The following is a 23821-nucleotide window of genomic DNA, read 5'->3' as shown; positions in this document are numbered from 1 at the left end:
CTAGCCTGTTTTGCTTGTCTGGCACAAGTAGTCATATTTCTTTTCATGTCAAAGCACAAGTCCTTGAGCAAAATCCTCAGGACAACCACCTCCAACTCTAAGCAAAGGAACTCTGACTTCAATTTTTACCTCAAACCATTGCCTCAGGCGAAAGCTGCAATAAGTGAGAAAGACTACGTGTTTCTCAGAGATCAACACATTTTCAAGGTCAATTTCTTAAGACTGTTTCTTTCAGTGCTTGTCGTTTTCTGCCCAATTTCATGTGTTATCATTATGCATTGATTTATTCTTTCCCCTTTTTGCCATTACTTTGCACTTCATATGAAAGTGTAAGGAGGAGAAGGGGTTCTTCACACACATGCATTATAACAAAGGGATCAGGCTCAGCTGGGCTTCAGTTGGGTAGATTGAGTATTCAATAAGGCAGTGTGTCAAAAACTAAATAAAATCAAGAAATCCCTTGCATTGGGTTTCCCCTCTCCTTAGTCATTATCAGTAATACTGTATTTGGCTCATGCCTTTGCCCAATGTAGCCTGAAGTTAATTAGTTTTGTTTTGAATGATCTGTTTAAACAATATCTACTAGAAAAACAGTAGCTGCATTCACTATCCTACTTTTCAGAGGGCGTTGATTCCCTTCGCATACTCATTTGTAGATCAGATTAAAGCTGATAGAGATGAAACTCTGCTGGCCCACATCCTTGAGATTGCTCCAGGGCCTTGAATCTGCATTTCATCATGATAGGAGCACATGTTCCCATCATTGCTACATCCATCTGCAACACTCTGAATGTTAATTACATGAAAAGCCAATTTCCTTCATGAATCTATTACGTACTGCTCACTAAAGCTCAGCAAGCCTACCCACCATGTACAGAGCATCTTCCCATGGTTCATAGCAATGTGGTACCTCAGATTTGAGAATATATGCCTCTGGGTCTATTATTTTAAATTTGTAGATCATAGTCCTACATTGTATCCACAAAAATATATTTTAAAAGGCTGTTTCATCAAAGGATAAGTATATATTTACTTTGTATTCTGTTAGAAATTCTGCTTATCAAATTTGATTCAATCCTTATGCAGCTATTCAAATTTGTACTTCAGTGACCTGACAAACTATATATAAAAAGATGAAAATGGAACACTTGCATAAACACACATATCCTGTTTAATTTTTATCATTTCATAAAGAAACCCAAAAATCTTGCTCCTTTTAATAGTATAGACATAGCACCTGGAACATCAGATAAGAAGAAATACATGAAAATGAATCAAAGAATCATGCAGTGTTCTCTTTACATCTATAGTGTATATCAATATATAGTCCTGAACCACGATTTCTTACTGGTTTTGTGAACATAATTATTTCTGTAGGCTATTTTGGAATCCTTTAAAGACATACAGTATAGATGTAAAGAGAATGCTCCATGATTCTTTGATTTATTTCCATGTGTTTCTTCTTATCTGATGTTCCAGGTGCTATGTCTACACTATTAAAAGGAGCAAGATTTTATGTTTCTTTATGGGATGATAAAATGTTCAGAAAACCAATAGGTAGGTAGGTCGGTAGGTAGACAGATATAGATATAAAAGTTCTTTCTTTTCTACCAACTCAATCTCAAAGCCCAGCTTCTTCGGGATTTGAAATGATGAAATATATTAGGAAAATGCAAGTGTCTTGAGTAAAATAATAATAATTTTGGGTTGTTCAACCCAGAAATTGAGTGTGTCTAAGCATTAAAAATAAGATCTCTACATAATTTTGAAAAGGATGTTAAGAGTAGGTTGACAAATGGAAATTAGGAAACACTGATGTTCTGTTTGTCTCTAAAAGAAAGATTTCACATTCTTTGAAGCTTATTGAGGTTGAGGAATAGAGGTATTTCATTTGCAATGAAAGATGTTTGGCAACCTAAATTATACTGTAGTGGTTTTGTGTGTGAAGTTTTCCACAGCCAAGAATGACTTTAGAGAAGTATATGCTTGACAGGACTCTGCAGAATACTTAAGTTTATTTTCTCTTCATTTAAGTTCAGCAGCAGCCCCAAAGGAGGGATCAAAACTACTCATGTGCTCAAATGTAAGTGCCTGATTAACGGTTTTGCTAAATCACAGCCTAAATGTGGTTCCAGTTGATTTTATCACTTGGGAAAGAAGGAAGCAGTCTAATTTATTCCAATCAATGGTGGAAACAAACATTGGTCTCTACATTTCTAATGAACTCTGTGCATTTTTAAAATCCTTATGACTTTCTTCCAGCTGCTCTACAAATGCTTGCCAGCTTTCCTGGTTGCAACCCTGCAATGTCCCTTGTGTAATATGTTATAACACTCTCAAAGAACTGATGGTTCAAATATTCCTTCAGATAATTCTACTGTCAGAATAACTAAGTATTTGGAAGTGTATGTCTGTGTGTGGAGGAAGGGTTTGTGAAGTATAAATATTTTTTAAAAAAAATCATCTTCAAGAAAGCAAGAGAAGAGGAAAACAATGTTTTACTGTTGCTAAAAATAGGATTATCCCCATGCACCAGAAGAAGACACATCTTGGCAGCTGAATGCCAGTTTGAAGTCTGAATCTGATTTGGAAATTATGCATCAAGAAAACTATCAATGTAATTTTTTACAGCTGTCTACAAAGGAAAGAAATCTGTTGAAAAGAGCAATTACAGATGTCTATTATCCATTATTCAAATAGATCCATGTTGGAATTACAAATTTACCATCTTGCAAAAAAAAATTACTTTGCATTTGGAGTTTAGATAAGCAACCAAAAATAGTATAAGAAGGCAAGACAATCTAGTGACCCAGGTGCATTATATGGCAATGTAGATAAGACCATTCTGACACTAATATGGCATTATGACACCAATAAGTCTGGGACCGTAACATCAGTCCTCCTGATTGTGTGCTGGTATGGGAGACCAGTGCTGGGATATTCACACAGCCTTGAAAGAAAAGAAAAAATGACAAGAAATCAGGCTTGTCAAAATTCCCTATTAGTGGAAACCAGCATTAAAGTGCCCTAGAGGCCACCTTCCTGGAACTTCAACGCAAGGGGGATAGCTCTTCCTGGAAAAATCATTTGAGTCTTAGTGCAGAAATGTTGGGAAAGATCTAGATCAACAATCCTTCTTGACATTATTGTCAAGCTTGATAAGTTGTATAGTCAGCAAGCTGGAATCAGCTACCTGAGAAAAGAAAAAAGAAAAACTGGGCAGTTGTGGCAAAAGGTTAAAAGCAGAGCTATGTGTGTCATGCAACCTGCCTGATGTGACCAAAGTAAGCTCGTTGCACAAACATGTCATAAAGATGGTGCTATACAGCATCTTGTGTTGACTTATGATTCAGCTACCTGTTTCTGTTTAAAGAAAGAGAGTTGAGCACTACCTTATCTTTTGCCTCAAGGCAGAAAAATGACCTTAGCCAGCCCTGGCAGGTTCAAGAGATCAAGAGGGAATAAGGGATTTTGAGAAGATTTTCCCAGAAGGAGTCAAAATCCCATAATACGTTCTCTAACTAGCTGTTTCAGTAAAAATATTGCATTTTCCTGGCTTCAGATAGACAGTGTGTATTAATGGGATAAGGAGGCCACATTCATAATAATCCTCAAGGTGAGGTCTCTTATCTCACAGGACTTTTCTGTATCTGCTTTGTATTCTTTATAATTTGTAGTCAGAAAGCAAATATCAAACAAACATGAGAGTCAGAGCAGCATAGTGGTTAGTGTCTTTTGAGCTTAAAATGATAATGGAAATTCAACTTTCAATTCTCACTCAGCTCTGAAACTCACTGGGTGACTTGAGGAAAATTGTTTACCTCTCAGCAAAGCCTATCACACACATTGTGAGAATAAAAAGAGACAATCCCATGGAATTTACCTTATGAGGCCAGGGACAGAGGCAAATGCATTTATGCTAACTCTGAACAATGAGTTCACAGTACCAGAACAGAATAAGGCTACCTCTCCTTGCACTTTTACTTTGCACTTTTAACCACTACAGCACATAATTAGTGCGTTTTGACACCACTAACTACCGTGGCTCAATGCTATGGAATCCTGAGAGTTGTTGTTTGGTGCATATCCACATTTCTACAAGACACTTCTACAGGACTGAGCTCTCCAATAAATTACTCAAAAGAATGTGCTGAACTTGCTCATTCACTGCTGATAAACAGATGTATAAAGTCCCCTCAGGGAGATGGAAGTAGGTTATAAATAATAATAATAATAATAATAATAATAATAATAATAATAACTACATATAAAGGCTTCAGACCAACCCTCCAGTATCTCAAAGCAGTGCTATGAGGCATTTGTTAACATGCTAACTTTTAAGCACAGGTTTTGGAATAAATATGACCTGAATTAATAGCATGATTTACTTGACTTTATTATGATTTGAAGCTTTTTATAAACCCGCAAACTGAACAAATGTGAGAAGGCGCAAAAGTTGAAACAATACTCAGAAAACTCCTTTAATTTTTCTTGCTCCATACTATTTTTTTGCAGTACCTATTTCTCTTGTCTGTTTCTTTTTCAGGACAAATCTCCTGCAGCCCACTTTTCAGAGTGAGTCAAACCAATGAGCATGGCATTAATATAACATTATAGTATCCTTCCGAGACTGCACTGTTACCAGGTGATGACGTTATTTAATAGCCTTTATTAATAAAGGGCAAGATTAAAGGAATCTAGTATGATGTGCTAAGGCTTAATGTGTGTAGGAGCAAAGCCTAGGTTATATTTAAGACTGCTCTCCAGCCTCATGATCACTCTTGGCTTCCAACTGACAATCCACAATTTAACATTCAATAGAGTGTGAGCTTTGGAGCAACTGGGTAGGAATTTTCTCCCCTTCACATTGGGTTTTTGTTGGGCTATCCCATGCTATATCTACAGGATTTGGATAACTGTCTTAGGCTGGTATTGAGAAATAAGTTGACTCAGAGGGATATATAAGAGTTTGGTATACACCTTGGCACATCTTGTGGTGAAGTGTGTCTCTGAAATGGCCCACTATGGGTCCTGAGACCTAGGGGGTTATAAAGGAGGCTGCATTTAAGGCTAATATGGTGGTCTCCTTATAAAGTGCTGGAGCTTGGAAGCGAGAGGCTGGGTTGTCCTTCTACTCAATGAGTAGCCAGGGAGCAACCTATTGCAGATTTCATTGAGATTGCATGCCAATTCTGACCACCTTCTCCACCTGTTCTTTGGATGAAAGCCCAAGGACAATCTAAAGCTCACTCTGGCTAGTCATTTAGCGGAAGACCAATCCAGTGTGAGCAACCCAAAGCTTTAGATTGTCCTTGGGATTTCATTCAAATAACAGGTGGAGGAAGTGGTCAGGATTGGCACCCAACCTCAGTCAACCCTGCATTAGGTTGTTCCCCTATTTCTTAAATGGTCTATAGGTCAAATAAGTGTCCATTGTTTAATCCAATTCTCTGTGTATGCTCTCTTTATTTCATAGGTTTTCATCAATGCAAAATATCCAATCATATCTGCTACAGATAAACACTGTAAAGCCAATTCAAGTAAGGTAACATGTCCTTCTGCAAAATGAAATAATTGAGGTAGCTATGAGAATGAGGGTTTTGCCGGCGATGCCATCTTAATAGCTGAATCATCTTCTCAGAGAGAAGATAATTCTTTCTTGCCACTTGCCAGTTTCTTTCTCATTCTTGCAGCACTGGATGATCACCTTATCTGGTCATTTAAATAAGTTGTGATCCTAAAGCCTGTGTTCTCAGTGTTGTATTTGCAACTTACTGTATATTTTTCCTTTCCATGGCTTTTAAAAACATTTCAATGTAAGGCCATGATAGTGTATTGTAATACTGTGTCCAGTCCTTTTTTTTTGTTTTTATTTATGTGAGTTAGCTAGAATGTTGTATTTATGAATACCAGGCATACACAAGTAAGTCAGTAAGTTTTGGCTATAATCCAAATAGGCTAATACCTTATTTATAGTGCTTCATTAAAGGAGAAACTGAAATCACTTGTAAAATGTGCACCTGAGATATTAGTCCACCTGTTGTTAACCAGATAAAGTGAGGAGTTAAAGGAGACAGATGCAAAACTGACTGGGAAATCATTTGTGATCAATGGGCTTTTGTAGGTCTCATTCATTGCAACAGGAAAATCACAGGAGAACTTCCCAGTAGATTGTTCTCTGATATAAGTGTGGAGATTTTCCAAAGGTGACTGAAATGCAAATTTGGGCTTTGATGCATGAACGCCATGGAACTAATGTAATGGTGAGAATGTTTTCTTTGAAGAGGGAACAGGAAATCACGGTGAAAATAGGTTTCACTCTGTAATAATGTTTGCTACTTAGGGAATGAAGAAAATCTCTCAATTAATAAGATTCTACTGTAGAAGGCACCTTTCCCTGAAAGTGTTCTCACTGCTCATAAAACAAATCCCAGAGCTTAACTCAATAAATCAGTACAAAGACAGTTTATTTTATTTTAGCTTTGCCTACTGGGCTATCTCTCACTGTTTAATGTTTGTCCTAACAGTACAGGTGACAACTATGTTCAACAAGCCCTGCTTTGAAAGTATGTTTCCAATACTGTTTCTAAAGAGCTGAATATTGTAGAGTCATAATTCTCTGGTGGATCTTTAGCATTCCTATAGTGGCTTAGAATAAATAAGCTCTGAGCTTACAGCGCCAATAGTAATACATATCCGTATCAGAATTTGCATGTAGTGAGAGGGAAGATTGCAAATAACTTTTTACCTGTTTTTGCAACCTCTGGATTCCTCCAGACCAGTGGTTCTCAACCTGTGGGTCCCCAGATGTTTTCGCTTTCAACATCCAGAAATCTCAAAAACTGGTAAACTGGTCCAAAACACCTGGGGACCCACAGGTTGAGAATCACTGCTCCAGACCAAGGATAGGAACTGTGCAACTTTCACACCACACTGAAACCCCTTGGGGGCCTAGTGTTGCCCCTAAAGACTCATATGTGTGTGTGCGTGTGCGCGTGCGCATGCGGGCGTATGTGTAAAAATGGCTACAGTTACACAGTTAGATTTTTGACCAATCCACTTGCTGCAATGAAGATCTTCGAGCGCATTCTAGATGATCAGTTGAGAGATAGCATCACAACGACAGCAAACCAGTGTGGCTTTGTTAAGGAGTGTGGGACCACTGATACAAAATTCATGCCACCAGACTTTTGACTGAAAAACATTGGGAGAAGAATTGTAACATCCAAATTGCATTTCTAGATATCAAGAAGGCATTTGACAGGGTTCAGCGTGATCTTATTTGGATGGTGTTGAGATCACAAAGAGTACTGGCTGATGTAACTTTGGTTGAAGATTTCTGAGTTTAGGTTCAGAAAAGTAACTTTTCCAAGAAATTCATTAGGGGTGGGACTTGGATAGAGTTTCTGCTTCCTGCTTTATTAATCTCTTTGATTATTGTTGACCTCAAACAGTGGGTTAATTTTGCACACATTTGCTCCATTCACCCATAAGCATACTTCTCATAGTGTTGATTTGGAAAAGATGCTTGCAAACTGGCTATAAGTTAACCCTAAATTAACACTCTCCCTGCAACCTCTCACTAGAATTATGGTTTCACTGATATTTAGCATACAAATTTGTCTACTTTGTAATTTGCATTTTGGATTTTGAATGAAGTAGAAATTTCCTCACCTTTCCTGCAATAGATTGCAAAGTGAAAATCACCTCTTCCATGATCAACATTCAGTGGAGGAGGAGTAGGAGACTTCCGGTGAGCATAGATGGTGGCGGGTCGGACTTACTGAGCTCCTCAGTAAGCCACCATTCTGGCGGCTGGGTAGAGCTTTTGGCTCTCATCTCCCTGGGGATTGAATCGGGGGGGGGGTGCAAGCCTCCATTGCGGCTACCATAGGTACCCAATAGTTTGCTCCTCTCTCAAAGGAGCATCCAGGAGGGGCAGGGAGGCCACAGAGGGCATGGATCGCCAGATGTGATGACTCATGGGCCATGTAGTCCCGTTCCTAGTGCTGTTGTGACAGATGAAGAGGAAAACTTGGGTTTTCCACCATTTCAGCCAGAAAGGGAACTTTCCCAGCCTGAATTAGAGCCCTTGCACCTGCAGGAGGTTTGTATTCCAGAAATCTGCCAAACAAGCCCTGAGTCAAAATCTCCCCCATTTTCTCGCCGTAATTATTATCTACAACAAAAAGGAGTTCAGCAGGCTAATCGCCGAAGCCTGAGAATCGCAGCAAAGCATTCTGATGATTAAGCCTTCTTCCATGAGAAATTTTAGGGAGTCATACATCTGGACACAGAGATTGACTTTCGTTTCTGGTTTCCCCAGAGAAGTGTTCTCTGGTGGGAAACGAGGCCCTATTTAGGTTCCTTGCCCCTTTTGGAATCTTGCGGAGTCAATTCGTCAGCTACTGGAGTAGTGTGTGTGGACAGCTACTCCGTTTCCAAGCCTCGTTCCTGTTTCCAAGCCTTGTTCCTGTTTCCAAGCCTTCGTTCCCAGCCTTGTTTACTTCCACGGATCTTGCCTTGCTTCCCGGACCTTGCCAAGTAAATTCCACGGATCTTGGTTTTGCTCCTCGTTTCTTGTTGCCTTGTTCAAGCCTTGTGTTCCAAGTATCAAGTTATTTCCTAGCCTTGCTCAAGTTTCATGGACTAAAGGACCTTGTCATCTCCCCTCACTTCGCTTGGCGAAGTGAGTGTTTTGGTTATTGGATTACAACTTTGGACCTTAATATTTCATATTGGACATTGTTTCTTTGGACTAATTTTGACCTTCCCTGAAAGGTCTACTCCAGAACTATTTCCTACACTTGCTTTTATTAACCTTATATATTTCCTTAATAAAGATATTAGTTAGATTCTGGCCTCTGTGTATGGTTATTGGTGCTCTGCAGCCTGGGTCGTGACAGTTTGACTCCGCCACCCAAGCACCAATTAACCTAGGCCAGAATGTCTACCGGAGCCGGACCGGGGGCCCAACCACTCAGCTACACCATTGACAAGGATGAAGTGGACCGCATCCGTGATAAGCTCAATGCGCAGGAGGGAGAAATAAGGGGATTGAAGGAACGCGGAATCCGTCTCCCGGCCCTGGCGTTGCCAACCAAGTTTACTGGAGAAGCTTCTAAGGTTCATGTTTTCCGTCGCCAATGCCAGGCTTATCTAGAGGCCCGTAATGCCGAGTTTCCCCAAGAAGACATCAAGGTGGCGTGGATCTACAGTCTCCTAGACGGGCCAGCGGCCAACTGGGCGACGGCACTGTTCGACCAAGTCTCCCCACATCTAAGATCAGCGCAACAATTCTTAGATCACATTAAGGCGACTTGGGGGATTGAGGACAATTTGGAGGCAGCCGGCCACAAACTCCGGCGCCTCTCCCAAGGGGACAGACCCATGTCCCAGTACATAGCCGAGTTCCGAGTGCTGGCCCATAACACCGGATGGAACGATGTAGCCCTCAGAGGACAATTTCGGGAGGGTCTCAATATCGAGATGCTGGAGGAAATCTCCAAGGTGGATCCTCCACACTCTCTTGAAGCACTCATTGATCAATGTTTACGAGCTGAAGTCATGATTGCCAACAGAAGACAATGGATCCGAGGCCAGAGCGGTAGGACCGGAGCGAGACCTCCCGCTCCCACCGGCGTCCAGCCGCGTCCAGTGTGGAGACCCCCGCCACCAGCCCCATACCCCAGAGGAAGCGAGGAGGTGCCGATGCAGTTGGGCAATGTGCGTCCCAGATTAGATGCCGCCGAGAAGGCCCGCCGCCAACGCCTAAATCTCTGTTGGTACTGCGGAAACGGGGGCCACTTTGCCAGAGAGTGTCCAGCCAAAGGGAAGCCCGCCGCTCGTCTGGCGGCGGCGTCCTCCACGGAGACGAAGACGTCTGAGGCGGCTGGCGCACAGCCGGCGGGGGAAGCCAGCGACCGGGCGTAGAGAGGCTCGCCAACCCGGTCAAAAACCCCACTCAAGAGCCGCCAACCGGGGTCCTATTTCTTCTAGTGGTCACCTTGTGGTCAGTGAAAAAAGGACCCGTCATGGTCCATGCCATGATAGACTCAGGAGCCACAAACAACTTCATTGATAGAGAGTATGCCGACTCTCTGGGATTACAATATCACGACTTCAAGAACGCCCGTGTGGTGCAAGCCATCGATGGCTGCCCCCTCAAGACAGGTCCAGTAAGCCAGTGGTCGGAGCCCACCAGAATGTGGATAAGGGAACACATGGAAGAGATTTCCTTCTTTGTTACCGAGGTTCCCCACTTCCCTGTGATTTTGGGAATTCCATGGCTGACACTCCACGACCCAAGCATCTCCTGGTCCAACAGAGAACTGCAGTTTGCTTCAAAATATTGCCAAAACCATTGCCTTGTAGCCAAGGTCTGCCATGCCACAGACGCTGAACCCATCATCACCTTGCCCAAGAAGTACTCAGAATATTGGGATGTATTCAATGAAAAAGAAGCCGAGAGACTACCCCCACATAGACCTTATGACTGTGCCATTGACTTGGTGGAGGGGCCCCCGATCCCGCGAGGACACCTCTACTCCCTGACTGAACCAGAGCAAGAAGCTCTCAGGGAGTTCTTAGAGACAAACCTCCGCAAGGGGTTTATCAGACCCTCTCAATCCCCAGCCGCTTCCCCGGTGATGTTTGTGAAAAAGAAGTCAGGGGACCTACGCTTGGTGGTGGACTATAGAGCATTGAACAATATCACTAAGCGAAACCGGTATCCCCTGCCTTTGATCTCGGACCTCTTAGACCGGCTTCGAGGGGCTAAGGTTTACACCAAACTGGATCTACGAGGAGCTTATAATCTAGTTCGCATCAGGGAAGGGGACGAGTGGAAGACTGCCTTCCAGACTAAATTCGGTTTATTCGAAACCCTGGTCATGAATTTCGGTTTATGTGGAGCTCCCGCAACGTTCCAGCATTTTGTCAATGATATCTTTCAGGATTATCTAGACCGGTTCTTGATTATCTACCTGGACGACTTTTTGGTGTTTTCTAGATCACAATCAGAACATGAGAACCACGTCAGAATGGTGTTACAACGATTGCGGGACCATGGACTTTATGCCAAGCTGGAAAAATGCGCTTTTGATCTACAAGAGGTAGATTTCCTGGGATATCGTGTCTCGCCACTAGGGCTCACCATGGACCCGGCAAAGGTTGCAGCAGTATTGGAATGGCGGGCGCCAACCAACAAGAAAGAGGTGCAACGTTTCTTGGGGTTCGCGAACTACTACCGCAAGTTCATTCCAGACTTTGCCCGCTGGTCTGATCCAATCACCAGCTGCATCCGTGGGAAACAGCCCTTCCGCTGGACAGAACAAGCAGAGAAAGGGTTCCAGCAACTAAAGAAATTATTCACGTCCCAGCCAATCCTTCAGCACCCAGATCCTGAAACCCCTTTTGTCGTGCAGGCGGACGCCTCCGATGTGGCGATTGGGGCTGTACTCCTACAACCAGTGGGAGATCATCTTCACCCTTGTGCCTTTTATTCCCGTCAATTGACCGCACCAGAGAGGAATTACACTATTTGGGAAAAGGAACTTTTGGCCATAAAGGCAGCCTTTGAAACTTGGAGACATTGGTTAGAAGGGGCCAAATTTCCCATTGAAGTCCATACTGATCATCGGAACCTAGAGCATCTAAGAACTGCCCGCAAGCTAAATCAGAGGCAACAACGCTGGGCTTTATTCTTTGAACGTTTTAACTTCCAAATCCATTATGTAACCCCAGCCCAGACCAAGCAAGCAGATGCTCTGTCACGGAAACCGGAATATGCTGCAGGGCGCAAAGAGACCTTTGAGTCCCAGCTGCTACAGCCCGAGAACTTTGCCACGCTCACAGTGGGAAACACCAAATCCACTCCCATTGAATCAACTCCCTCTACTCCAGGGCCCCTTTGTGCTCAGGAAATCAGGGCTAGTCAGCAAGCAGATGCCTGGGCACAGGACCAACTTCGCCAAGGACTACATTTCCCCTTTTCGCTTAAGGATGGGCTACTTTGCTATAGAAATCATGTCTACATTCCTCCAGGACCGGGCAGGGAAAAAGCACTTCGTCTGTGTCATGACTGCAAGCCAGCAGGGCACTACGGACTATTTAAAACCATGCATTTGATCCTAAGAGATTTCTGGTGGCCCAAGATCCGCAAGGATGTGGAAAAATATGTCAACACCTGCCCAGTATGCCAGCGCTCCAAGACAAGAAGGGAAAAGCCCTCAGGGCTTCTGCATCCCCTCCCTACCCCATCTCGCCCATGGGAAATAATCTCTGCGGATTTTATCACTGATCTACCACCTTCTTGTGGATTCACCACAATCCTAGTGGTGGTGGACCTTTTTACCAAGTTAGCCCATTTCATTCCCTGCGATGGCCTTCCCACGGCCAAAGAGACTGCAGATTTATTCCTTCAACATGTTTTCAGATTGCATGGATTGCCCAAGAGTTTGGTCACAGACCGTGGGTCCCAATTCACCTCTCGTTTCTGGAAAGCACTACAAAAACTATTGGGCATAGACTCTCGTTTATCTTCGGCTCACCATCCCCAAACGGATGGGCAAACTGAGCGCACCAATGCCACTCTGGAACAATACCTTCGCTGTTATGTGAACTACCAGCAGGACAATTGGGCTTCCCTGTTACCGCTGTCAGAGTTTGCCTATAACAATGGTGTCCAGGCCTCGACTAAAGAAACCCCGTTCTTTGCAAACTACGGCTTCCATCCACGTTTCTTTCCTCCTGTCATTGAAACCTCAGAAGTTCCCGCAGCCGAAGACTGGCTGCAGGAACTCACAGCGGTGCAACAACTTTTGCTCCAGCAACTAGACCAAGCCAAGGAGGACTATAAACGTCACGCGGACAAACATCGCCAGCCGGGCCCCGAAATCAAGGTAGGAGACCGGGTTCTTCTGTCCACTCGCTTTTTGCCCTCCCATCGCCCTTGCCGGAAGTTAGATGCCCGTTTCATTGGTCCCTATCCAGTGGTGGCGCAACTTAACCCCGTGACTTTCAAACTCCAACTCCCACGCTCTATGCGCATTCATCCAGTGTTTCATCGCTCTCTGCTCCTTCCGGCGGATGGTGTGCGCCCTGATGTAGACCGGCCGGCCCCCACTCCTATTTTGGTGGATGGGGAGGAGGAATTCGAGGTTCAGGACATTTTGGATTCTCGCTTTCATCGCCGCCGCCTTCAATATCTCATTGACTGGGTGGGTTTTGGCCCCGAGGAACGCTCTTGGGAAGACGCTTCCACAGTCCATGCCCCAGATTTAACCCACCATTTCCATCAGACCTATCCCGCCAAGCCGCGGCCTCGCGCCTCGGGGAGAGAGTCCCAGTTTGAGAGGGGGCTTGAGGAGGGGGATAGTGTGATGACTCATGGGCCATGTAGTCCCGTTCCTAGTGCTGTTGTGACAGATGAAGAGGAAAACTTGGGTTTTCCACCATTTCAGCCAGAAAGGGAACTTTCCCAGCCTGAATTAGAGCCCTTGCACCTGCAGGAGGTTTGTATTCCAGAAATCTGCCAAACAAGCCCTGAGTCAAAATCTCCCCCATTTTCTCGCCGTAATTATTATCTACAACAAAAAGGAGTTCAGCAGGCTAATCGCCGAAGCCTGAGAATCGCAGCAAAGCATTCTGATGATTAAGCCTGCTTCCATGAGAAATTTTAGGGAGTCATACATCTGGACACAGAGATTGACTTTCGTTTCTGGTTTCCCCAGAGAAGTGTTCTCTGGTGGGAAACGAGGCCCTATTTAGGTTCCTTGCCCCTTTTGGAATCTTGCGGAGTCAATTCGTCAGCTACTGGAGTAGTGTGTGTGGACAGCTACTCCGTTTCCAAGCCTCGTTCCTGTTTCCAAGCCTTGTTCCTGTTTCCAAGCCTTCGTTCCCAGCCTTGTTTACTTCCACGGATCTTGCCTTGCTTCCCGGACCTTGCCAAGTAAATTCCACGGATCTTGGTTTTGCTCCTCGTTTCTTGTTGCCTTGTTCAAGCCTTGTGTTCCAAGTATCAAGTTATTTCCTAGCCTTGCTCAAGTTTCATGGACTAAAGGACCTTGTCATCTCCCCTCACTTCGCTTGGCGAAGTGAGTGTTTTGGTTATTGGATTACAACTTTGGACCTTAATATTTCATATTGGACATTGTTTCTTTGGACTAATTTTGACCTTCCCTGAAAGGTCTACTCCTGAACTATTTCCTACACTTGCTTTTATTAACCTTATATATTTCCTTAATAAAGATATTAGTTAGATTCTGGCCTCTGTGTATGGTTATTGGTGCTCTGCAGCCTGGGTCGTGACACCAGACAGGAAGTGGGGAAAAATCCCCTTATTAACCGCCAGCCCAGCTCATTTTAAAGGAAAAAGAATTGTAAAGAATAAAGAAGCCTTGCGGCACTGAAGGAGATTGTAAGTTTCCAAAACAAAAACCTTTTCATTGGATTGGGAACAAATATTGGATGGGACTTTATTAATAAAACTTGAAATCAACAATGGACCAATTTGGTCCACCCAGCAATTTCATAAACGAACTTTTTTTGGAATACAAATTGATAAGACTAAAGAAGGGTGGTCGGGAAACAAGTAAGAACTTGGAAAGACACTGTTTCTGGTGATTGGGTAGAGCACTGAGCTCCCCTCTCCCTGGGGGGGGGGACGCAAGCCCCCATTGCGGCAACCTTAGGTTCCCAATAGGTACCGGGTAGCCGCGGAGGGCACGGATCGCCAGACTTGAAAAGCAAAAAAAACCTATCTCACTGACCTTGAGCGCCATATTGTTATGGCTACATCCTCTCCTTCACTATAAACATTCTTCTAAAAAGTGACACACAGGAAGAAGAGAGGTGGAGAAAGCACTCCTGATGGAAAGCCCTCCTGAAGATTCAGCCCTGAGTAGGGTGGAAGAAGCCTGCGCGCTGAGGAGGGGCGTGAGGAGGGGCGTGCCAGCCTGTAAATCCTCCCAAAAGAAACTGGAACTGACAAGGTGAGCTGGCTGGAAGGCTGGAAGGCGAGGGAGGACCCAATTGCAGGACGGATGCTCTCTTAGAAAATGGTCAGAAAAGGCAGGAACTAAGGCGAGGACAAAAATAAGAGGCTGGGACTTTACCATAGAGAAATAGCGCTACGGAGTGACAACAACTGAATGAATTTAATACTCTTAAAATTAGGACTAATTGGGAAAAGGAGCAGTAGAATAAGATCTGTGAAGTGGTGATAAATAAGGTGAGATAGAAGCTAATTAATTCATGAACTGGCAAGATCAGGACTCCAGATTAAGCCTATAGGGAAGGTGTATATTTGATCTATTGGGGGATTAAGGAGAGAAAGGTGAATTGGCCTACAATTGGATACTATTAATTATCTGAATGTGAAGAATATTTGGATTAAAGAAGTTAAAGTCATATAAAGATGGCAGGTCCTAAAACAAAGATGGAGAAGGACTTGAAAGATAACAAAGGTTTGGCAAGAAGGCCGTCTCAGTCGGAGGAAATAAGCATGAAAGATATTATGAAATAAATTAAAAAATTATCTGAGAAAAAATGACAGCTTTCAAAAAGAATTATACGCCATGTCAGAGAAACATAATGAACAACAGAAAGAAATGCATCAGGAGATGCTGGAGATGAAAAAAGAAATCAAAGATGAAATTGGCCAACTAAAACAGGAAATGAAAATAACCCATGAAAAAATCCTTGATTTAAAAAAGGCAAAAGTGAAATTAGAGAAAACTCAAAGCAAAATCCAACAACGAGTGGACATTCTTGTGGATAAAAACACTAAAATAGAGAGACTACAGGAAAGGATGGAACAAAAAGAAATGGAATTCCAACTACGTTTTAGGAATATAAAGGAAGAAGCAAATGAGGATATCAAACAAATTATTGTAAAATTACTTGCTGACCTATTACAACGCCCAGAACAGGATATGGAAAATGAAATAGACAGAATGTATAGGATCCAGACAAACTACTGTAAAAGAAACAAGTCCCCACAGATGTTATAGTACATTTGGTTAAAAAAAGGATTAGAGATGAAATTTTGATACAAAACACCGCAATTCATTAATCTTCAAAGATACTAGAATTATAATCTTGAAAGAGTTCCCCCTAACTACCTTGAGCAGATGGAGAAAGTACTTCTTTCTAACCGATGAACTTAAAAAACAGAAAATTAGGTTCCGGTGGGAGGATCATGGTTACTTACATGAATGAAAAATACTGGCTTACTTCAGAGGAGAAAGCTAGGGACTTCTTAAAAAAACTAAAACAACAAAACACTGGAAACCCATCTGAATCACCCCCCCCCCCCGCCCCAAAAAAAGACAAAAATCAAAAAGAGCCAGATACCACTCTCCTGAGGACCTGGATGCAAATGAAGGTTCAGACCCCATGGATACTGATTACAATGAAGAAGAGGAGGAAGATGAAGCACCCACAGAGAAAGATCAGGAAGATGTTTGATTTAAACCACCAAGTTATAGGAAAAATGTTAATGGTCTCAATTCACCAAATAAAAAGAAGGCACTTGTGAATCATATTAAAAAGGGAAAATATGATATAGTGGCTCTACAAGAAACACATATATCACAAAAACATATGGCCCATTTGACCAACACAAAATTAGGAAGAGAATTTTATTTAGCAGATCTTAAGAAAAAGAGAGGGGTGGTAACTTATATTAATGGTAACATTCCCACAGAATTAAAATTCAAGGACATGGAAGGCAGATACGTGGGGGTTGAAATTACAATTGGTGAACAAAAAATATTTATTTGCAATATATATGCACCAAACGGCCCCAAACCCCAATTTACAAAAGCTTTGAGAGAGCAAATTGCAAGAACAGAGGCAGAACACATAATGGTTTTTGGGGGCTTCAATGGTGTACTGGACTCTAGTTTGGACAAATCCACAAAAGGAAAAAGGAATAAAAAAGACGATAAAGGAACTCTACCAAAAATATGTTAAGCATGAAGGAGGAATTTGATCTACACAATATATGACATTTCCTCAATCCAGCAAAAAGAGACTATACATTTTATCACACACAGGCATAATTCTTGGTCGAAAATTGATATGGTCTGGGCCTCCAACTTAATCATTACCAAAACATTGGAAATTAACATCTTATCCAGAGACAAGTCAGATCATAGTGCAATTGAAATGACTCTTAATCACAAATTTAAAAAGCCAAAATGGAGAATGGATGATAACTTAATCAAATCAGAAGAAGATATAAATAGATATAAGAAATTAACAAGAGAGTATTTCAAAATAAATGCTCTACCTGAAACTAAAGCCCAAGTGGTTTGGGACGCCTACAAAGCTGTCATAAGAAGATTTTTAATTCAACAGAAATCAAATAGAAACAAACAAAATTTTCGGAAAATAAAGGAAATAGAGAAGGCGATTGACACGAAAGAAAAACGGTTGAAAATTAACCCCCACGATAAAACAGTAATTCAAGAATTAAACACTCTAAAGAAAGAAAAAAACTGTATTGAAGTGGAAGAGACAGCAAAACAATTAAAGTTTACCAAACAATATAATTTTGAGAATGCCAATAAGCCAGGATCATGGTTGGCCAGGTTAATAAGAAAGAAAAGACAGCATCAGCAAATAATTAGAATTAGGAAAGATAATACAGATTTGGCTTCTGACCAAAATATCACTGAGGAATTCTGTAAGTTTTATGCTCAATTATATAAAGAAGATGATATTGAAGTATTTTTCATCAGTTGCAATGAACTGCTTATGAGATCATCAAAGCAAATTTGCAATTTTGAGTCAATTTTCTCCATTATTATTTAAATGTTTATATCAGTGGTTCTCAACTTGTGGGTCTCTAGGTGTTTTGGCTTATAACTCCCAGAAATCCCAGCCAGTTTACCAGCTGTTAGGATTTCTGGGAGTTGAAGGCCAAAACATCTGGGGACCCACAGGTTGAGAACCACTAGTTTTTATGATTCTTTTCTTATCCAAACCTAAAACCCTTTCTTATTCCTGATTAGTCCCAATTAGTATAGCCCCAGAAATCAATGGGGCGTACATAAGTACATTGACAAGTCCCATGTATTCAGCTCTAGTTTGAATAAGAAGTTGGATTTAGCCCTAATATTTTCAGCATCTCTCTCAAACTGGTGCTAAGAGTGCCATTTTTAAAGAACAGAAGAATAAGGTTTGTATCAAGAACAACGCCTGTACTTAAAATGTTATAACCTAGAACATAAAATCTCAGACATGCTTTCTGTGAAAAGTGAAAAAAGATTGTAAACTGCAAAATGAATTACATGAGTGCCACATATTATTGCAGTGAAAAAATATGCCTCTCATCTTTATTTATTTTTATATTACATATCTTGATTTTCTGTTCTCTGTATTTTTCCACCTTCAGTTGTCCCCATTTCTTTTCTTATTTTTCTGGCCAGCTCACATAGTGTCTGTGCATATATTTATGGATGCAGTAAAGCAACAATGTCTAGTTAGTTTGGTATATGTTCAGTGCTCTCTGTGTCCCCTGTAATTCACCATGCACTGCACTAAATGGACTTAATGAATCATGCGTAACTGATAATTGTATCTAATCATTTCTGTTTTCAGCAGCAACTTAAGTACATATTTACAGTGATGTGTAGGGTCAATATACTGTATCTATCGTTCACATTATTCTCCTATACTCTAGATCAGCACATAATAAAGTAGATTAACAACCTAAAGCTCTTGATGCTCTTTGGTGAAAAGAGTAATTGTCCTATATTCTGGGCCAATAGTATGATCAAGAAGAAGCACTACATTGCTAATACAAATTCTTTAACAAATATTAACTTCTGAGAGATTACCAGAACATCTACAACATCAGGAAGTGCTAACAAATGGACTGCAGAACAAACATAGCTCAAGTATCAAAAGCAGACACAAGCAAAACCTGAGAATCAGTCGTGAGCTTTTTTCCACTATGAAATTTGTCAGGTCACATATGCAAACTAAAATGAATGAAGTCTACTAAAGAGTTCAATGAAATATAGAATGCAACTATGGAACCTGAGTAGTTTTCATCAATGTTCAATACTTAAAACCCACTGTTTTTTTTCTATTTAACATTGTTCTTCACCCAATTCAAATGTTATTATACTATTTATCACATTGTAGCCTATTCAAAATATTTAAAATGAAGATGATAAATAGCATTAAAAAAAGAAGGAAAATAGAAGGCCATTAAAGGGCCTTTCTTTTCTTTTCTTTTTCTTTTTTAAAAAACCCCCAAACAAACAATGTTTGAGATCCTGCATTGTCAGACAAATCAACTACACTGGTGCTCCATTTTCATACCTGCTTTTGCTGTTCCCTATCTCTTAAGCCAGACAACATTCTAACTACAGTTTCTAAAATTCTGCAGCTGGAGAGACACCTTTACCACCCCCGTCACCTCTGCACTTTTCCGTACTGTAGCTGCTTGTTGCAGTATACATCATTGATCAGTAAATCCTTAAAGTTATCATTTCCCTGTTTCCCTAATTGCAGTACCTTGGTAAGACTTCAGTTAAAGACTTACCTGCCTCAAGAGATAGGGATGGGGCACCATGTTCTGTTATTATTAATACAAATATGAATACCAAAAATGAGGTTGTAAATCTAGCTTACCATCTTGTACAAAAGAGATAATTCTTGCAACTATGAATACAATTATTATCCCAGTTCACATGACTGCTGTGAAAGCAAAAACTATTTTAAGCATTGATTATAAAAATGACCTGTTAAACATTTTTTCATATTATCTGACTTTTTAAATGGTTGTTGCTTAAATGAAAAATGTCTTATTAATATTGTTTTATTGATTCTGTATCTGTGCTTGTATGTTTTAACATACTGTTTTGTTTTGCTGGAAGCTACTTTTCAGTGTGCTTTTAATCAGAAGTAGAAGGTTAAGTTTTTAAGTCATGGGCTCCAGGCAGTCACACACATGCTATTTGTAAAGTAAGATTCCCAGGGTCTGGACAATTTAAATACCAGATCTAACAAGTTAACCATTCCTGATTTGCATTACATCCCAGATGGGTAATGTTTTCTATAGGGCTGAGGCATCTCTCCTATTTCAGAACAACATGATACCATTAACATCTAAGAGGGCAGTGCTGCTCTTAAAATCTTGTTGATCCTGCAAACCTATGAGATGCAATGATAGCACCATCACCAAAAAAACATAATTAATAGCAACCATTATGGTGATCTTTGTTATCTTTATGCTCATCGCAACCTCTAGATATGTTTATGGAAGCCATGTCATGAAACAATGTTATACAGAAAGTTAACACAACAAGAAGGTGTGACTTGAAGATAATCAGATAGGATAGGGTTCCATCTCCACTGAATACCTAGGTCAGTGTAGATTTGAAGAATTTGGTGGCTACATGCTGCTCAGAGCTGATCTGCGCTAAAGGGTAGCATTACCACTGTAATGCATCCCTGCCCCACACTACCAAAAGCTGGGAGGAAACCCAAATTCTGGCTCAGAAATTAGGCTTTCCCCTGACTTAGGGTCAGTGAGAATAGGGTCAATTCCCAACTGGAACTGGTCACAAGTGTCCTGACTGCTACTACACATTTCCCAGAGTTGGGTAGTCCAGGAACATGGGATGGTAATTACCTTTTCCTATCACCCTTTGTGTTGCAATGGTCTCCTGCTTTCCTTCTCTCTCCCCTCACTCCCTTGGTGTCTCAGTGCTCTGGCTGATATCAGGGCAGACAACAGGAAACAGGTAGGTGCCATATTGAAATCACCATCATTACATAGGAGTTGAAGGGACAGTCAGGCAAGGCTTCAAAGATAATCCCAGAGGCCTGTGATACTTTCTTTGAGGAGGTCAGATTAACCCCTTCCAAGCTTGCTGCAATACTGTGAAGAGTCCTCTTCTGCTGGAGATCTGGCCCCAGCAGCAGCCAAACCAGGCCAGACAAACTGCTGGCCATGACAAGAATACTCAAAGGTAGTTTTGCCAGTTCCTTTCTCTGAAAATACAACCCACAACAGCTGGAATTTATTGGCAATTTTCCATACAAGTATGTTCTTGGATGCCACCTTGACCTTACTTAGATTCCAAAAACAAATAAGATTTGGTGATTCTGGATGTTCTTGGAGTACAATTTCCTAGTATTCCTAATAATTGCCTATAGTCCACTGCTGTAGTCTAAAAACATCTGGATGTCCATGGAATTCCTACTCCTGCGGTGCAAACAGTCCAGGCACACAGAAAACATTGACCCATAAAAGAATCCCAATTACGGAAGTTCTTTAGAGGTTCAACCAGGTCTTGAAAAGACTACATGCCACACAAAGGAAGTAGAATTTTCAGAAGCCTGATGAGGCTTAAAGATAACCCACTCAATCATCCTGACACCACTGCACTCTGTGACAATGGTTTAACATCCCTTTTCTGGGATATTGTTCTGATGTTTCAGAAAGGCAGCTTGGGCTTAGTTGGAAGGGTGTTGCCTGAGAAGCTAAATGAACATCAAGAGCAAAAAACTTATCTTCCTTAGCCAATCTACTGTCAAAAAATATCCTGCCTTTTGCTTTCCTTTCTGCCAGGTGTTGACATCATTTCTTTGTGAAGGTATTCACTCCAGAGGACCCAAGCATGAGCTTTTCACATTGATAACAAAGCCTACCCAAATAACACAGTTGAATGTGGTTTCTTTTTTTTAAAAGGTCATCTATTGAGAGATGCTAAAAAGATGTTGCCCAAACAAATCAAAAGTATGGCTTGCAGAAAGAAAAAAGATCACAGAGGAAGGGCAGTCTACATGCACAATCTTTTCAGTGTTGTTACAAGTGGAGCATTTCCTATATAAATGAGTCCTTCGGAATGGTTTAGTGGAACTGGATTTGAATATATAAGGCACAGACTGCAAAAAAACAAAACAAAAAACAAACAAAACAGGTATGGCATATATCAGGCCTGCACAACATACAGCCTGCAGAACCAGTGCCAAGCACTGTTGCCACTCTCTCCCCCCCCCCCCCACACACACCTGCTGTGTGTGATACAAAAGGGGGTGCTTCTCGGCACCCCCTTTTGTAGATATGCATTGTAATTATCACCACCACACTTGTTGCAAGACTGGATATGATCTAGTAACATGACCAGTTTAAAGCATCTTACTTTCTATGCCATTGTTACACTACCACAATCAAATGAGTTCTCAGATTCATGGGCCTATTTAAGCTGCAGACAAGCCCGGGCTGATAATATTTTATCAATTAATCCCCAAATCTTGCTCATCAATCCCATACAGTCTTTTGGAACTTGTTCAAAAGATAGAAACATATCTGATTAAGCTTCTGCACCCTTCCCCTGTACTACGTACTGCATTTTTCAGAAGACTGGTCTATGTGCATTTATATGATTATGCTACCTGCTTCTGGCCATATGATCTTCAGTTGGAATTCCAGAAACAAAACTTCTTGCTTAGCTTGAACCTTAGTGGAATCATTGGTTGTTGATTTGGAACATGACATCTTGCTCCAGGCCCCTTCTACATTGCCATATAATCCAGATTATCAAATCAGAAAATCCACATTATCTGCTTTGAGTTGCATTATATGAGTCTACACTGCCATATAATCCAGTTCAAAGCAGATAATCTAGATTTTATATGGCCTCAGAGTCATGGATTCCTTGATTGAGTCTACCCATCTGTATTGTGGACTTTAACTTTTCCTGCTGCCTTCTATTTACCAAGCATTGTTTTTTCTAGTGAGTCATACAGTATCTCCTCATGATATGTCCAAAGCATGACAGCCTCAATTTAGTCATCTTGGCTTCTAGGGAGACTTTGAGTTAGATTTGCTTTACAACCCAATCATGTGTCTTTTAACAGTCCATGGTATACCCACATCCTCCAAACCTAAACACTGAAATGACTGATCACTCTCAAGAGTTGACATTAAGCTGATCTAGCAAATACTGCTTGAACACACTAACTTGGATTATTACTGTCATTGCCACTGAAACTATATTTGGGGAGTAGAATATGTTGCTCTGGAGTGTATTAGGAAAGGAGGGGAAAAGAATTATAAGGAGTTTAAGTTCTATGTGTTTCTTAGCCCTTTATGAAATTTTAAACTTAAAATAAACATTAATACATAAATTTGCTGAGTTTAATAAGTGCAACAATATGAATGGAAATTAATTTTGTTGGGCATCATCTTGGAGTTTTTTTAATGAGATTTATAGCTATTGATTTACCATGAACTAATAAAATAAGGCTGTCAAAATTAAAGAGCACACAGGACCAGCAAAATATTGTGACTAGAAGATGCACAGAACCCAGACCACTTTGGTTATGAGCGAATCAAAACTCAGAGCCATGGATTCCTTGATTGAGTCTACCCATTTGTATTGTGGACTTTAACTTTTCCTTGATTTCCATTCCAAATCTTATTGGGATGTAGTGCTTGAGATCAGGGAATTTTTTCTTACAAGAAGTATGGTTTGGCAGCATGGATTCAGTATTTTGTAGCAACAGAAATCACTACTGGCTGATGGAGCCACTATAAATGGAAGCATATATTGAATCTGGGTTTTAAAGGAACTATTAAACATGCTGAAACTATGAGTATTTGTATATAGGGTTCATAACCTTGAATAGATATTTTTAAGTTTAAAATTAAAGCCTGAACAGATCCATTGTCAATGTAGCCATGATTTGCCAAGGACAGACATTTGTGAGTGGTTTTCAAGACAAGCTCTATAAGCTTCATTCATGGAGGTGGAATTATTAGTATGAATGCAGTGAAGACAAATGAAACACA

The 23821-nt window shown here is 41.1% G+C and overlaps 1 protein-coding gene across 13 annotated transcripts in view; it reads right to left on the bottom strand.

Annotated features, from left to right (window-relative positions):
- The window catches only part of dab1 (DAB adaptor protein 1), an 861244-nt gene that overhangs the window by 441936 nt on the left and 395487 nt on the right, over positions 1–23821 (bottom strand). The window lies entirely within an intron of this gene.

This window comes from Anolis carolinensis, chromosome 4, assembly GCF_035594765.1.
Source record: "Anolis carolinensis isolate JA03-04 chromosome 4, rAnoCar3.1.pri, whole genome shotgun sequence".
NCBI lineage: Eukaryota > Metazoa > Chordata > Lepidosauria > Squamata > Dactyloidae > Anolis > Anolis carolinensis.
Note: the sequence above shows the minus strand (reverse complement) of the source record. Positions and strands in the feature narration are given on the sequence as shown.